The 13,661-nt window shown below is 38.8% G+C and overlaps 1 pseudogene across 1 annotated transcript; it reads right to left on the bottom strand.

Moving 5' to 3' along the window:
• Positions 1-1,042: 1,042 nt before the first annotated feature.
• LOC148160363 (uncharacterized) lies at positions 1,043-5,664 on the bottom strand (annotated as a pseudogene). The gene is made up of 2 exons (XR_015762368.1): positions 5,375-5,664; positions 1,043-3,825 (listed from the first exon to the last, which is right to left on the bottom strand). The product of XR_015762368.1 is annotated as an uncharacterized LOC148160363 (transcript).
• Positions 5,665-13,661: the final 7,997 nt, after the last annotated feature.

Raw genomic sequence — 13,661 nt, forward strand, 5'->3', positions numbered from 1 at the left:
TGTCCTCAGAGCGCTAATATTGTTAGCAGCTAGCTCAGTCCCGAGTCACGGACAGAAAATATAATGTTTATTCAGTGGGACTTTCATTCTTAAAAGAAAAAATATATATATAAATAATTTAAATATAACCTATCCAGCCATACAGTCACAGTGAGCTGCTACTATTCTCCCACATGCTTCGTGTCTGGTCACGAACAGACATGAACACGGAGTCTCTGTAGATCGGAGCGAATCGTTGACCTACATTGAACCTGAATCCAACAGCGTCTCAACGTTAACGTACAACTCCAGCATGAATTTGGGTTTACAGAAGCTAAATAAATTATTTACCAGGAGATCCACGCACATAGAAAGTTAGTTCGTTGTTAGCGATAGCATTGTTATCATAGACTAATTACTTAAAATAGCACAACTCACTACTCACCCAATCAACAGCCATTTAATGCTTCTTCTAGTCCTAAATTTGACCCAACCTGAAGTTAAATAATTGTATTCTCCAGGCTTTTGAAAACTTTCTTCTGGCTCATCGTATAATATGAGGTCTGCAGCTCCAGATAGTTAGTTGTGCGGATCGTCTCGACACTGGGTAAATCCTCAATATTATAAGAGAAGTCTTTTTTACAGGGATAATATGGATCATATCCTAAATCTATATTCAACATGCCTCGTCTGTTCTAGCTTGTTTAGGACATTAACTACTGGTTGTGATCCATTTTGCTTTGTTTTGAATCAGAGAAAGCCACTTCCGGACCTCCATCTGAATTTCATGCGTCATCCGAGTCACATGTTTGTAACCCAGGAATTGGAAACAAGAAGGCTCTCTGACAGTGTTATCCTCAATATTTTAGAAGCAAGTTAGTAAAACTCACAATAGCCAAAAATAACAGCAAAATCAGCAATAGGAATACTAAACATAAAGCTCAAAATAATTTTACCAATTAATAACTTTTCATAAAATGCTATGAGCAGAAAGTTTGATTTATTCTTAATGAATTAAAAATGTAACAATCAAATTGGGTAGTTATTCTGAAATAAAAAAATGTTATTATCCAAATAACCAATCAAGTTTATTTGTATTGTACTTTTCAGCAAGAAGGCAGTTCAAAGTATTTTACATCATTAAAACACAAAAATAATGGTCTTGAAATGGCAGTGTCTTCTGAAAGTAAGAAATTAATAAAAAAAAATTTGATATGGCTATTTCAGTTGTTCTTGAAGCAGTAGGGTAAACACACCAAACAGCCTTTGTTCACATTTTACCTTCGTTTGAAATCCCTTTGCATTGCTAACGGTTAAGTAGGTCACCTAAAACTCATGATCCTCTCAGGCAGAGAAAAGAGAGACAAAAGCAAAGCCGTTGTTTGTGAGATAAAGTAGCTATGAAGAGGGTAAAAGATGGAAGCTAAAAAGAGAAATGGGACAAAAGAATCATATGGATTATTTCTTTTTTCTATAATCTTTTCATACTATGCATAATTTAAGTTAATTCAATCACATGGCGGTGGTCCACCATGTCTATCTCTTGTGATACGGTCTTAGTGTTACTGTGCTTCAGATTTATTCAGCTAAGTCTTGGAGGTCTGGAGGGGACGCTGTCTGAGATTCCCTGGTAGTTGAGCCTTGACTCCTGTGTCTCTGCTGGATACAGTTTGAAAAGGCAACAATCCAAACACAGCAGCCTCCTTCTTGCACATGTACATACTGCATTCGTATTTCCATTCACCTGTCTATTGATTTTCTACATATGCGTATCCTTGTAGGGTGTCTGGAGGGATCTCCAACAGTCACTGAAGAAGAAACCCAGGATACTCCCTGGACAGGTCAACAGTCAATCACAAGGCAATGCAGAGACTGACCCACTGACCGTTTATTGTTCAAAGAAGCAACATTAACAGGAAAAAGTAGTGTTGTAGTTATTTCATCAGATTTTAGATTTATGGCCTCAGCCCGAGCCGAATTGGTTGAGCCGGAATTATTTCCTTGATAGTTGAGTCAGGCTCAGGCTTCTGCAGCATTTTTAATAAGCCTAAGGAGAATCTACACTGAACAAAAATATAAACACCCAATGTCAACTATATGAGTTTTATCAACATTTGGGTTATGCAATATATAGATAAACTCAAAATATATTTTCAGTAGTTACTGATCTTCATATCGGCATCGTGGTATGGCCATTTGTAGCGCATTGACAGTCCTTTGAACATGGTCGGGGTCACGTTGAGGAATTTGCTGAGCATGCAAGTTGGCTTCTTGTAGGCGGTTATAGACAATCTGAAGTGTCTGTTGTGGAGACCAATTGTCTCATCAGCTGTGTGTGTTGCTGGTCTTAGACGATCCCGCAAATAAACAAGCCAGATGAGGCAATCTTGTGCTGGATTGGCCGACGAGGATCGGAAACAAACTCTGAAACAGCCTATGATTTTTTCTGGTGCTGCCTTTCTGCAGGCCAAGAGAGGTGACTTTCGCAGTGTGGTGTATCCAGGAGGAGGAACCCACTGCGAGAGGGTTAAAACGAGATATTGAAGATGAAGACATAGATGTGATCGGAGGTAGGACCAGTCCCTGTACCTGTGATTATAAGCTGGACAGAGTTATAAGTATTTTATTGCAGACTTCTGCCTAGGTCCATCTTGAAAATGACATCCAGATCTCAATGGGGTTTACCTGTCTAAATAAAGAAAATAAAAAAAGTTGATGTCGGAGAAAAGATGGTGGACACTTCTTCTTCTCTGATTCTTCCAATTCAGAAACACCGACACAACCAATGACAACAAGTCAGAATGATGATCGTCAATGCCAAATTGTGTCTCTTCGATGTGTTTGCCAAGCAGGAAAACATCCTCTGTTCCAATCTCTTCACGGGCGACGTGTGTGACGAAGGACTGCTTTGGAGGTTGCTTTGTTGCAGCACCAGGGATTACTTTCTCTGTAGATCTCACCACTTTCACTGTCCCTTGTGAGGGAATCACTAAGCCACCATTGTTTCTCAGAGTGAGAAGGTAGCAGCTTTCATCAAATGATGATGGTGCAGCATCCTGGGTCAAGCTGACACGACACACATCACAGCTCAGTTTTCAAAAAATCTGCAGGAGTACAAATCCGCCATGTAGACCAAAACATTTTCCAACAGACCACCAAACATGGCCAGCAGATAGCTATGGTCATACAGAACAGCTGAAATGCTGGTGAAAGTGTAGCTGTGTTCTTCCATATATTCAGCATAGGACATTTCCCCAGCAGACAGAGACACGGTGTTGTTTTGTGCTGCCACATTGCCTGTCTCTCTATGTACACATAGAAATGTGAAAAGCGGTCCGAAAACCATCCGCATCAAAGGCGGCGGGGGCGCAATGCACAGGCCATGCTGTTCCACAGAATCCAAAACCTAAGCGTTCACCGCTCGTTCAAACCCGGAGGTGTCTAGTTTGGACACCCAAATCAAGGCCGCTTTGGTCCTCTGTCCAGGTCGGATTGTGTTCCAGGACCATTATTCTTCCTGGGCTCCAGCCGTGCTGGATATAATGAGCGGTCAGCAAGGCGTGTGGTTTCCTCACCTTCCTTCTACACACATCTCGTTCATGCAAAACCAGTCAGGCCAGCTTTGCATTTGCCATATGACCCACAAATCTGGTTTTGCAAACCCGGCATCTAATTAAATAAACACAATTTTGCGTTTGTGGGCCCCCACCAGGCGGGACTAAATAAACTTTGTGGGTACAATGGTTCCCACAAAGCAGCCATTTTTGTTGTCTGAAGCACTGTCCCTGCCCAGCCGGCAAAAGATAGCCTGGAACTGCCTTGCTGAAGGGTTGTTATTCCAGCCACCTAGAATGGAAAACAGGGACACAATACATGTGTTGGTCACAAGACTTTACATATGAAAACATTCAGTAACTATATTTTATGAAGTTGCTGTAACTGAAAGAGTATCTACACTACCTGACGCTCTGATCGAATTAAATAGGAGCTCCATCTTAGCTGAACCTGTACGTGAGGACATACCGCTTACTTAAATGTACATTGCTTACTTAAATGGTGGTCTAAAAACAAAAGCAGTAAAATTGCAATTTAAAAAATATGTTGGGTTGGTTCACTTAAATCTAATCAGTCGGGTCAGATCAGGCTCAGCCACAATGTCTATTAATTTGGACTTTGGGTCTGATCTAAGCTCTAATCAGATTTAAGCCGTGCCTCATGAACAACCCGTATATTCAAGCACATTTCGGGCTGCCTTAATTGAGTCTTTTAGTTGAGCTCCTGAGCCAACAGTAGTTTTTCCTACAAAACAAGCAAACTATTGTATTCCATACATCATCAAGGCAATCCTCCTCTACATCCAAACTACAACCACAGAAGAAGTGCCCATTAAACTCCATTATTAAATAAGTAAATAAATCTGAATGACTAAATAAATCAATCTTAAAATAAATAAAAAAAATAAGTATTCGGGGGAAAAGAATAAACACTTTATTTAGGAACATTTTACTGTCTTAGGAACATGTATTTATTTAATAGAATATATACTAATGATCTTTTTTTTAGCAACACTTTAATTTTGAATTTAGAGGCTCTCCATACATACAAAGGAAAGAGAATGTGATAAACGGTTTAAGAGCAACAAACTAAAATAAGTGGGGAAGGGAAGGCTGAACATCTAAATATAGGCTGGAGCTGGTTGGGTGATGAACAAGGGACGAAGCAACAGCGCATGAGATAATGGAGGCCGCACTAAAGTGATGATCAGCATCAACTACAAGTCTTGTTAATGGTCATGCTGTGTCTGGTGTATGCGCCATTTAATGAGTGTGCAGAACCGGAGCAATATTACAGTATATGTCCAAATGATACGCAGATATACGCATGAATCAGAGGATTTGTCTGTTACTGCCCAGTTGTGTGCTGCACTGCTGCCTTTCATATTCTTTTTGTACACAAATGGACTCACATGAACACATACACACACATGCACAAATAGACAGATAAAGTGTAACGTGCCTCGCTAGATATAGAATGTTATTACCTGCTACATATTTTAGCCTCTTGTAATCTAGATCCCATCTCCCCTGTGCTAAAGTCCTTCCACTGGCTCCCTGTATCTTGGGAAATAGACTTTACAGTATTTTTGTATTCAGTTTATAAATCACTGAATGGCTTAGCATGTAATACTGTAAAAACCAGTTGTTGTCGTTGTATAAACCTTCCAGACCACTCAGGTGTTCTGGTCCAAGTCTATCCTGCATCCCCAGAACCAAGAATATGGAAGAGCAGCATTCACTTTTTATTATCTTTAATCTTTCAAATAAAGACGAGTTAAAAAAATTGTCTGTTTTACTTTGTATACATTTTGCTACTAGAATGAAAGGAGCAAACGTACCTGGGTTCTCCATTCTTTAGTCACATTCATCTGGGCTCCTTGTCTTCTGGTAACCAATGGAAACTGAACCTAAAATCACAGGAATGATCCTGTTTCACTTTGAGTGCATGTTCTACACACACTTGGACAAGCCACAAATTAAGGTTTGTTGGGTTACAGGTGCAGTCACAAACAGCAGAAGCTGCCGTTTTTCACGGGGACATATGTGATTATGACAAAGTACAAGGAGAAATTTAGCTAAATTGCAAACCTGGCTTCAGCTTGCTACTTTTGATAAACTATCAGTTTATGTTTGGGGATGTCTCGTTCCTTTTTCAATATTACAGTCTAGATCTCAACCCAAAACAAAACACTTTTGGGAGAAATTAGAGTGGAGGAAGCAAGTCAGGACTTTTTGTCCAACACAACGAAAAGGAAAACTTGTCAAGGAAACTTCAAAGTTCCCTTGACACGTGTTTGATCTGACTATTACATTTCTGGAAAAACACACTCCTAAACCACATAGAAATCATTCTCAGAAAAACAAAAGCTGTTGTAGCTACACATAGTGAACTGGAATCATATTGAACCAACATGGCTGCATACTTTTGTACACTTATTAGTGTTATTGCCTCACAATCTTCCTGATGTTGATGCCTCTTTATATCAAATGTCTCTTTTTCCCTCTCAACAAACTCATTTTGTTCAAGTCTTCCTTCGCCCATTTTCTTCTATTTAAAAGGTTTAATGACTTTTTGCGAGATTTGTAAAGGGCCGTCATTTATATCTTTTCTTCACTCTCCTAATGGGAATGGCATTCATTAGCTGATTTGCTAAATTAAAGAAAAGACAGGAAACACGTAAAGGCTCAGAAATAGACAGAAAAAAAACCTAGCAGGAAATACCTTACCCGAAACGAATCGTTTTTAAAATGGGCTATCATTAATTTAGAAAATTATTCTTACATTTCTACAATTAAGTCCCATGCTTCACAGCACTTAAAAGCTATCGAGCACAATTTTAATATCTTGCTAGAATTTTCATAGAAATTATAAAGCAATTTGCATGAAATATTATTTGAATACATTTAGTGTCTGTCAAGAATAAAGTTAAGGATTTTTTTTTTTAGCTTTGAATGTTCTTTGATCCTTGATCAATTCATTTCAAATGCATTACATTTCCTCTGACAAGTATTCACTAAATTGATAATTTTCTGAATTTCTCATGCAGTGAGGGCTCTGATTTGATGTTGGCCTTTTAAAAGTTTCATATCTACGTTATGCTAGCTCAAAGGTTTCCTTGACACTCGCTTGAAGTTTGGAACATTATGAAACTGAACAAAATACAGGAGAAGTAGAGGGTGGAATTAAGTTGTCTGAGACAAAATTCGCCCTGGTAAGTCTGCAACAATCGATCCCGTCAGTCATCAAGGTTAGTGAGACATTTCCTTTCAAGTTCGCTCTTCCAAGATGTCCTTGTAATTTAGGCTTCTCGTGACACCTTCTGTATCAGGGCCCAACAAAGAAGCAGTTTGTGTGTCTGTACATGGGTCTGTAATACATCATATCCAGGCTGACCGGACTTCATGCTGCTGAGATTTTAAGCATTTAGGTTTTTTTTCTGCAGTTAATTCAAGGGCAAGCTGAAGTTCAAAGGACCATTAAACTCTATTGCCTAATTGATTCTTCATGTTGTTTGTTCTCAGGAATGATCTGGCTCTCTGTCTTGTTTGACTCGTCTTGCTTCTCCAATCCTGTGATAAAGTGCAGAGGAAGTAGTTCTATAATTGTGCTGCAAATGCTTCGGCCAAAGGTCCAGGGAATTTCAATGTCTGGCAAACGGGGTTGTGGGGGAAGAGGGTTGTTTTACTGCCACTATCAATAAATACTACAGCTTTTGTTCTTTAACATAGGACAATCATCTTAAGCATAACGGCTAGGATAAGAAAAAATTATTTAGCACATCAGTGAAGCACTGTCTGATTTTTTTAAGTTAAATAAATGTTTGTTTATTTTTTACTGTAGTAGTTATAGGTAGGGTGGAATAGAATTGTAATCTTATGGTTCATTATTTCAAAACAAAATTGAAAAAAAAAGAAGTTTTTTTTTTCTGTTTTTGGTTTTGATTTTCCCTAAACAACAACAACAAAAGTAAATTCAAAATAATTAAAAATCTAGAGTTTCATCTATTACATAGCAAGTATATGATTTCTTAAATGTAGTGATACCAGAAATTACAGACGTTGCCAAAGAAGAAGACTCCACAGAAGATAATTTCACTTTATTATCATTACAAGGTTAAAAATTATTTTCAAATTTTAATTAAAAAAAATTGAAGACATACGCTTTTGTACTGTTGGAATTATTTTTCTCATTTAGTTTTAAAACAAGAAGACCATCTGATTTTTTTGTTTTGACTCGCTCATGAATTTTTAATGAACTGCCATGAAACTGAATTCTTTTCTCGTTAGTTTTAGTTTGTCTTGCTCTCTTTTACTGATAAATTGCTTTCCCAACAAACCACCACCTTAACCAAAGCAGCCGTCAGTCTTACTCTACTCTCTCTTCTTTGAAATACCAGGGAGCTTTGCTACATAATCTGATGCTCCTCACTTTCGCCTTCTTTTCTTTTGATTGGACTGAACAATTGAGTGATTTCAGGACTTTTGTGATATTCCTCTTATCCCTTGACAGCTTCTTCTAGTTCTATAGTGTTAGAATGTTCTGTTCACTTTGCATAAAGCAGCCCTGGAACACCAAGGGCATGTGGATTATTATTCATTTCCTAAGGGGAACTTTATATTACAACACTTACAAGAAGCTCTCCAAAAGGTGCAAATTACCCATACAACGTATGCATGAGAATGCCAGAGAAGATGCCAAACCTCCACTGAGAGAAAAGAACTTCAAACAGTTTCCTTTCACCTCGAATAGCTGACAAAAAAAAATTTCAGAACCTTATGATCCAGTACCAGGAACTCAAATTGCATTATGGATTATAAATTTGCTAGTTTAATTGCTGTTAATGGACAAAACCACGACTTAAAGTGGTCCACATTTCCATTGTCGCGCAAGAGTGAACAATTCCAGATAAAAAGTCTCAATCTGATGTCTGCAAAGACATCCAAAGCTGCAATAATGCAATTGAGATTAACGACAAGCACACAAGGAGGACACAAAACAACTAACAATCCTGAATTTACTGGTGAATAGGCCCAATATCTGTGTGCATATTGACAATCAACAACAGGATACTCCTCATTTTTGGAAATCTAAACAACACGACACATTTTTATCCTCCTGAGAAAAAGTCTTCAGCACAAATCCTCCAAAGCTGGAGAATTAAAGAAGCATATTGCTTCTTTAATTCTGCCTGTTGTTTTGACTGATGTGTCCTTCATTCCTCCGACAGAGACTGCTTTCATCCGACCCAGAAAATTTACTGTACAGCACTCTGTTGCTCTCTTCTCAGAAAGATATTGTCGTCTTTACCGCTAGACGCCTTCTTTAGAAACAGAATGTATAATTCATTTTATGTACTATATTCAATGATTATTTGATATAATTGTCAAGGGATACGACAAAGTCACGGGTAGAAACAACAACAGTGAGATTGAAAACTGTTTTAGATTTGTTAACCAAAGGTTAAACAAGTGGATATGTCAATAATTCCTTAATATTGATGAAAAAGTATTAGCTCCTTTGGCATTTCACTGATGAAAACACATTTTCCCATGTTATGAGTGAAATAAGCAGCCAGGGGAAACTGTAATTTTTCATCAATATTAAAAAATTGTTTACTTAAAACAAGCCCGTGTTTCTTGCTGAAGAGCTACTTGTAAGTTGTTTTTGTCTTATTCCAACATACTGAGATATTAGCACTAGAGACAAGACGGGAAGTACTTGGGGAGATTTTGTGTTTGTGCAGCGTCATCCTCTGAGAGGGAAGGAAGCAGGAGCAGGTCTTGCTGTAAGGAAACGCAGGGCTTGTTGCTTCGTAATCAGAACGGTCTAAAGTGCAAAACACATTCCATTTGGCCGGATTTACACAAACTGGCTGGCAATGTGGCGCTTTTCTCTCTGTCATGCATGCGTGCGTGCATCCTAATCGTGCTCACCCAGTCCTAAAGAAGCCAGGTTTGGCTCTTAAAGGGGCTCAATCTGACTTTATGGCAAAAGGAAAACAGGTGGTCAGCAGCCCTTCAGGACATTTTCAGAAAAGGACGTACTGCCAATGATATTAGCCCCATGCGTTGACTGACACCTTAGTGGCTCTACAGAACGTAGAAGTGCTATAAATAAGCAATCATCATCCTTTTGTAGCCACTGTTTTTGTGATCCTGCATCGTTAGAGGAGGGTCTAATTTAAATCAACTGAAGCATGCGTATGGAGCAACAAATGCTACACATGCTCTCCGGTATGATGTTCACGTACAGCCTGCACCCCCCACCCCCCAATGATTAATCAAGCCAGTGCACTTGAGGCTAAGCAGTGCAACAGGGCAACACTCCCTGCTCCAAATATCAATATAAAACCCAATAGCAGTCAAATTACACAGCATACCGGTGATGGGGAACGTTTTTTAATCCACCTTGGGTAGCACAGTGTTTGCAATGTTTCAGGAGAGCAAGATTTACAACAACAGAGCCAAAAGATGGCAAAAACCGATATAGTGGAGACCTTGGCTCCATTGGTGGTACCAAGTCTAGCAATTCTCTTCTGCTTTTATTAATACTTGCACTGCTAAGTTTCCAAATTTCAAACATGTTAGGAATGTCAGCTGACAGCTGTATTAGGTCATTAAATATATTTAGCTGCTCTGACAGCAACAGGGTTTGATCTGGGTATCAAAAAGATAAAGTTGAGTCCAGAATGAGCTACACTAGTCCTGGTGTGTTTCGGTTTGAAGTCATCTTTCAGTTGCAAAACAAGTTTCCTCTGACTGGAGGTAACGTTAACATTTTGGAGCGCTTCAGGCAGAGTCACGTCTTGACAATTAATTGATTTTCTGTCTGGACCAGTAAAAAGAGCAATACAGTAATCTACGCGCAACGACACAAATGCATGAGTAATGTTCACGGTCTGCTCGGAAGGCCACGTCTTGTATTTTAAAAATGTTTCTTAAATTAAAGAATGGGGATGAAAAATGGCTCTGAGTGAATGAGTCAAAGCCTAATGATGAGTCAAATGTAACTAGCATTTTTATGTTTTGTAAGATTTGATTCCCAAAAGAAACAACAGTTTGATTGCTTTTTGAAATCAGGTGACGAGGATCTGATACTAGGGTTTCTGTTTGATTTATGTCTAAAACTTGAAGAGCCAGTTACTGATTCAGATTAACATTGGATGCAGGAGGACAGCCTATGCAGATTGTGCTGTTTAATAGATGTATGTCACAACTGGATGTGATATGCATATGGGGTATGAGATTAAAAAATAAAAAAAAGAAAAAACAGGAAAATGCAAACTAAAAGAAAATAATAATGGCCCAAGAACTCACCCTTGTGGAACTCCAGAAACTAGTGCAGTTCAGTGAGAATCTGTCTGTCTTTTTTCAGAACGTCCAATCAGACAGACGGGAAGAAAACCAGCCAGAACATTTGACCTCTTGAACAAACTTGAGTGGTCAGCAGTATTGAAGGCGGTGCTGAGTTCAAGCAGGACTAACACAGCATTTTAGTGTCCTCAGCCATTAAGACATAATTGTAAAAAAAGCTCTTCTTTCGATTGTCGCACTGATTATCGAGAAAGCTGGAATCATTTCTGGTAAAACAGCAATTCCCCTACCATTATCCAGTAGAGCAAGGAGCAAACTAGTTAGTTTGCATTTCGATTAAAAACAAGTAAATTAGATATGAACCTATAATTTAATTTTGATATTTAATGCTGTATTTGTATTTTTTTTTTGTTTTACATAAAGTATAAATATGCATTTTTATTTTTGGAATCTTTACATTTCTTAGCCTCAACCTGTATTTGTAAAGTGTCAGCTATAAGTTTTCTGTTTCCAGAGACAGTCATTAACTGTTACTGAGCAATCAGGGAGAAAACCAATCCTTCACATTAACAAATGGTTACTCAGTTGGAAGCGGACGCCTCACCCAAAGGATGCCAAAGCCTCAGAGTGAAACTGCGGACTGCATCATTGATCCCAGGGGGGTACCCGGAACAGAAAGCAGGAAACAATTAATGAGACGTGAAAAAAAAGACATGATTGGAAAGGCACATGATGCTACCAAGTATGATACAAAAAAAAGAAAAAATTGGAAGGAAGCTGTGATGGTGGAAGGAGACAACAGAATAATCAGCCACAGCAGCATGTGGCGGCAAACACAACTAGTATCGCACAGCAACAATCAGTGACATGAACCATCAGACTGGTGAAAAGCAGAGCATACAAAGTAAGCTCAGGGCTGTTAGTATCACTAAGACTCGGCTGATAATACTTCATTATTGAAATGAGGTACGAATTTATGGTGAATAGGAAAAGCTTCGTTATTCATTGCAAAATCACATGATGTTATCATGGATGTATGACTTTTGATGCAGTTATTACGTCCACTGTTGAGGATATACACAGGTGTCTGTTGGAATCTGTTTGATTTACATCTTCAAATTGAGAATATATGTGTGTGTGTCTTGCAAAAATATGCAGGTCGTGTAAACCTTTTCACATTTTTTCCACAAACTTCAATTGGTGTTACTGTGATAAACCAACCCAAAGCAGCAAATAACTACGGTAAAAATAATGGCACGTCCTTTTTACAGTTTTCACAAATGAAACTTTGGAAAGCGTGCAGTGCGTCTATGTCTACATTCAGCAAGTCCCTGTTCTTCTTGCTTTTTAAATTGTGAATGGACTGAAGTTATTTCCAGTCATACTGACCAGTCAAACGCTAAACACTACAGCAATATTCACCCATTCGTAATCACAAACGCACACATTCATACACAGTTCAACTGTTGACTGTAAGGTGTTTTATACACCTTTGTATTTTTGTGTTTGGCACTTTGCACTGCCTTGTTGAGATGTGCTATAAAAATAAACCTGATTGATTGATTGATCGATCGGTCTGCAATTTAGGATTAAGTACCTTGCAGGGACACATCAACATCTGGCAGGGAGAAGCTGGAATTGAACCTACAACCTACAGGCAGCTGCCACTTTTATTCGCATTTGTTTGCAGACTTGCACACTCAAGATGTGGGGCACGCAGCTGGCTGGGTATGAGTGGTGTTAAATGTAAACGAACAAAATGCCCTGAAACTGTTGTTCAGGGTTTTACATTTGCAGATGCTTGAACTCTTGACAAACCTGTAATCTTCTGCAGCTTAGCAAAAGACAGAAACACAGTTTTCCTGAAGTCATTTTTGTTCACCTCATTTCACGGACTTCCTGAGGGAAACCTCTGTCTGCTCTTATACTAACAGGCTAAGCAAGGAGGACGTTAATCTGAAAAGAGGCCAAGGGGTCCGTGGTAACCCCAGAGGACCTGCAGAGATCCTCAACTCAGATGGTGAGAATCTGTCCACCGAACCGCTGCTAATTGTACGTTATGAAAAGCTGGCCTGTAGAGTAAAGCTATTGTTGGAAGAAAAAATTAAGACGTGCTGAGATCTAAAGTCAAGCTGGCAGTGGAAGTCAGAGTTGTACCGCTGAAGATTTATGCAAAATGCAAGCTTTGAGACTTCAGTGCATACTGGACACGTTGCTATTGCTGTACTTACATTAATACGCATGTATTTATCTCAGCTGTGTAACATAAATATAACTTCATTGTAAGCTCAAAACTAATGACATTAAACAACATTAAATCCTCTTATAAAGCGGGGTATTTTGTATTTTCCAGTCACTTTATAGCACAAACAAGTAACTGTTACCTTTCGTTGTTATAAAAATTCTGTGTATATCAAAAATAAGTTAAAAGAAATCTGACTTTGCAATTTGACACCTTAAAATTAGCCTCTGCCTCTTTAAGAAGCTCCTGCTCTTTCTGACACGCCCCCTTCAGCAGGTCATTGCAACAATGCTTCTTTTTATTGCTGTTTACAACCAGTCTTAGGACGGTTGGACTGAGAAGTAGTTTATATGATGAGCTCAGTAGACTCACAGTTCCACCTGGGGTTTGCTAATTGCTGCTGCCGCTAGTCTGGAGGAGCTGCGTGTGGGAGGAATGTTCTGTGGGGCGGAAGCTCGAGTAAGGACTGGATTTCTCAAACATGTATGAAAGAATCAAAGCAACACTCCAGGTATGTTTTTAATGAAGGAATGACATTATAATATGATGTAAAACTCAGAAAAGTTGAT

This window comes from Poecilia mexicana, unplaced genomic scaffold (assembly GCF_051168715.1).
Source record: "Poecilia mexicana isolate PSO_F unplaced genomic scaffold, ASM5116871v1 scaffold_2, whole genome shotgun sequence".
NCBI lineage: Eukaryota > Metazoa > Chordata > Actinopteri > Cyprinodontiformes > Poeciliidae > Poecilia > Poecilia mexicana.